Source organism: Arachis duranensis, chromosome 3 (genome assembly GCF_000817695.3).
Source record: "Arachis duranensis cultivar V14167 chromosome 3, aradu.V14167.gnm2.J7QH, whole genome shotgun sequence".
NCBI lineage: Eukaryota > Viridiplantae > Streptophyta > Magnoliopsida > Fabales > Fabaceae > Arachis > Arachis duranensis.
The window spans coordinates 49,371,830-49,376,277 of record NC_029774.3 but is presented as its reverse complement, the minus strand read 5'-3'; the positions used below and the strand labels follow the sequence as shown (position 1 = coordinate 49,376,277).

Sequence of the window (4,448 nt, the reverse complement as noted above, 5' to 3'; positions counted from 1 at the left end):
TGAAATTGATGCTCTGAATGCCATATTGGCTCAGAACAAAGTGTTGACTCAGCAAGTTAACATGATTTCTCAAAGTCTGAATGGATGGCAAAATGCATCCAACAGTACTAAAGAGGCATCTTCTGAAGAAGAAGCTTATGATCCTGAAAACCTTGCAATGGCAGAGGTAAATTCCATGGGTGAACTGATGAGCGGATAATTTATACGCTTTTTGGCATTGTTTTTAGATAGTTTTTAGTATGATCTAGCTACTTTTAGGGATGTTTTTATTAGTTTTTATGCTAAATTCACATTTCTAGACTTTACTATGAGTTTGTGTGTTTTTCTGTTATTTCAGGTATTTTCTGGCTGAAATTGAGGGACCTGAGCAAAACTCTGATAAAAGGCTGACAAAGGACTGCTGATGCTGTTGGAATCTGACCTCCCTGCACTCGAAATGGATTATCTGGAGCTACAGAACTCCAAATGGCGCGCTCTCAATAGCGTTGGAAAGTAGACATTCAGAGCTTTCCATCAATATATAATAGTCTATACTTTATTCGGGATTTGACGATGTAAACTGGCGCTCAACGCCAGTTCCATGCTGCATTATGGAGTCAAACGCCAGAAACACGTCACGAACCAGAGTTGAACGCCCAAAACACGTTACAACTTGGCGTTCAACTCTAAAAGAAGCCTTAGCTTGTGGATAGATCAAGCTCATCCCAAACATACACCAAGTGGGCCCCGAAAGTGGATTTATGTATCAATTACTTACTCTTGTAAACCCTAGTAGCTAGTCTAGTATAAATAGGACTTTTTACTATAGAATTCTCATCTTGATTTGTATTTTGGATCCTGTGATCACGTTTTGGGGGCTGGCCTCTCGGCCATGCCTGAACCTTTATCACTTATGTATTTTCAATGGTGGAGTTTCTACACACCATAGATTAAGGGTGTGGATCTCTGCTGTACCTCAAGTTTTAATGCAATTACTACTATTTTCCATCCAATTCGATTTATTCCTGTTATAAGATATTCGTTGCACTTCAACTTGATGAATGTGATGATCCGTGACACTCATCATCATTCTCACCTATGAACGCGTGTGACTGACAACCACTTCTGTTCTACCTTAGACCGGGCGCATATCTCTTGGATTCCTTAATCAGAATCTTCATGGTATAAGCTAGAATTGATGCCGGCATTCATGGGAATCCTGAAAGTCTAACCTTGTCTGTGGTATTCCGAGTAGGATTCCGGGATTGAATGACTGTGATGAGCTTCAAACTTCTGAAGGCTGGGCGTTAGTGACAGACGCAAAAGAATCACTGGATTCCATTCCAACCTGATTGAGAACCGACAGATGATTAGCCGTGCTGTGACAAAGCATTTGGACCATTTTCACTGAGAGGATGGGATGTAGCCATTGACAACGGTGATGCCCTACATACAGCTTGCCATAGAAAGGAATGATGAAAAACTAGAAGGAAGAATTAGAAAAGCAGAGATTCAGAAGGAACACAGCACCTCTATACACCTATCTGAAATTCCCACCATTGGATTACATGAGTAACTCTATCTTTATTTCCTATTTATTTTATTTATTTTTTAATTATCTAATCCAATCACATTTGAATCCGCCTGACTGGGATTTACAAGATGACCATAGCTTGCTTCATACCAACAATCTCTGTGGGATCGACCCTTACTCACGTAAGGTTTATTACTTGGATGACCCAGTACACTTGCTGGTTAGTTGAGCGGAGTTGTGGAAAGAAAGTGCTAAGTTAATAGATGCACATACCAAAGTGCCATTGTTGATGATCACAATTTCACCCACCAAGTTTTTGGCGCCGTTGCCGGGGATTGTTCGAGTATGGGCAACTGACGATTCATCTTGTTGCTCAGATTAGGTAATTTTCTTTTTATTTTCTTTTCAAAAAAGTTTTCAAAAATCTTTCAAAAATTTTTCTTTATTTTCGATTTTCTAGAAGAATATGTTCGAAAAAACTAAAAAATAAAATAAAATACAAAAAAATTAGAAAACCATAAAAGACCAAAAATATTTTGTGTTTCTTGTTTGAGTCTTGAGTCAATTTTTAAGTTTGGTGTCAATTGCATGTTTTAAAAATTATTATGCATTTTTTCAAAAATTCATGCATTCATAGTGTTCTTCATGATCTTCAAGTTGTTCTTGGTAAGTCTTCTTGTTTGATCTTGATGTTTTCTTGTTTTGTGTCTTTTCTTGTTTTTCATATACATTTTTGCATTCATAGTGTCCATGCATTAAAGATTTCTAAGTTTGGTGTCTTGCATGTTTTATTTGCATAAAAAATTTTTCAAAATTATGTTCTTGATGTTCATCATGATCTTCAAAGTGTTCTTGGTGTTCATCTTGACATTCATAGTGTTCTTGCATGCATCATGAGTTTTGATTCATAATTTTCATGTTATGAGTCATTTTTGTTGTTTTTCTCTCTCATCATTAAAAATTCAAAAATCAAAAAATATCTTTTCCTTATTTTTCTCCTAATTTTCAAAAATTTGGGTTGACTTAGTAAAAAAATTTTAAAATTAGTTGTTTCTTATAAGTTAAGTCAAATTTTCAATTTTAAAAATCTTATCTTTTCAAAACTTTTTCAAAAAAATCAAATTATTTCATTTTTATCTTATTAATTTCGAAAATTTTAAAAATATTTTTCAAAAATCTTTTTCTTAATTTTATTTCAAAATTTTCGAAAATCATGCTAACAGTTAATATGATTGATTCAAAAATTTGAAGTTTATTACTTTCTTGTTAAGAAAGGTTCAATCTTTAAATTCTAGAATCTTATCTTTTAGTTTCTTGTTAGTTAAGTAATTAATTTTAATTTTAAAAATTAAATCTTTTTATCATATCTTTTTATCTTATCTTTTTATCATATCTTTTTCAAAATTTTATCTTTTTCAAAAATTTGATTTCAAAATATCTTATCTAACTTCTTATCTTCTTATCTTTTCAAATTTGACTTTAATATCTTTTTCAACTAACTATTTGACTTTTTGTTTGTTTCTTATGTTTTTTAAAACCATCTAACTACTTTTCCCTCTCTAATTTTCAAAAATACCTCCCTCTTTTTCAAAAATTCTTTTTAATTAATTAATTGTTTTAAATTTTAATTTTAATTCTATCTTATCTTTAATTTTCGAAAATTACTAACCCCTTTTCAAAATTAATTTTCGAATTCTCTCTCTATTCTCTTCTTCTATTTATTTATTTATTTATTTATTTACTAACACTTATCTTCACCTCTCTTCATCTCAAATCATTACCACTATCCTTACCCTTGTGTTTGGTTTATTCCCTCTTCCTAATCCTTATCCCCTTCTTCTTCTACTAATAATAAGGATCCTCTTTGTCCATATATAGAGGATTCCTCTTCCTTTTCTTTTTCTCTTCTCTTTCATATGAGTAGGAATAAAGAAAAAGGCACTCTTGTTGAAGCTGATCCTGAACCTGAAAGGACTCTGAAGAGGAAACTAAGAGAAGCTAAATTACAACAATCCAGAGGTAACCTTTTTGAAATTTTCGAACAAGAGAAGGAGATGGCAGTCGAACCCAAGAAAAATAATGCAAGGAGGATGCTTGGTGATTTCACTAAACCAACGTCCAAATTTGATGGAAGAAGTATCTCAATTCCTGCCATTGGAGCAAATAATTTTGAGCTGGAACCTCAACTAGTTGCTTTAATGCAACAGAACTGTAAGTTTCATGGACTTCCATCTGAAGATCCTTACCAGTTTTTAACTGAGTTCTTGCAGATTTGCGAGACTGTTAAGATGAATGGAGTAGATCCTGAAGTCTACAGGCTCATGCTTTTCCCTTTTGCTGTAAGAGACAGAGTTAGAACATGGTTGGACTCACAACCTAAAGATAGCCTAGACTCCTGGGATAAGTTGGTCACGGCCTTCTTGGATAAATTCTTTCCTCCTTAAAAGTTGAGCAAGCTTAGAGTGGATGTTCAGACCTTCAAGCAAAAAGATGGTGAATCCCTCTATGAAGCTTGGGAAAGATACAAGCAGATGACCAAAAAGTGTCCTTCTGACATGTTTTCAGAAAGGACCATATTGGATATATTCTATTATGGTCTATCTGAGTTTTCCAAGATGTCATTGGACCATTCTGCAGGTGGATCCATTCACCTAAAGAAAACGCCTACAGAAGCTCAAGAACTTATTGACATGGTTGCAAATAACCAATTCATGTACACTTCTGAGAGGAATTCCGTGAATAGTGAGATGCCTCAGAGGAAGGGAGTTTTTGAAATTGATGCTCTGAATGCTATATTGGCTCAGAAAAAAGTGTTAACTCAGCAAGTCAACATGATCTCTCAAAGTCTGAATGGATGGCAAAATGCATCCAACAGTACTAAAGAGGCGGCTTCTGAAGAAGCTTATGATCCTGAAAACCCTGCAATGGCAGAGGT

The 4,448-nt window shown here is 34.3% G+C and overlaps 1 non-coding gene across 1 annotated transcript; it reads right to left on the bottom strand.

Moving 5' to 3' along the window:
- Positions 1-3,966: 3,966 nt before the first annotated feature.
- Positions 3,967-4,070, bottom strand: LOC127745867 (small nucleolar RNA R71). Its single transcript, XR_008007491.1, has one exon. It is a non-coding gene; the product is annotated as a small nucleolar RNA R71 (small nucleolar RNA).
- Positions 4,071-4,448: the final 378 nt, after the last annotated feature.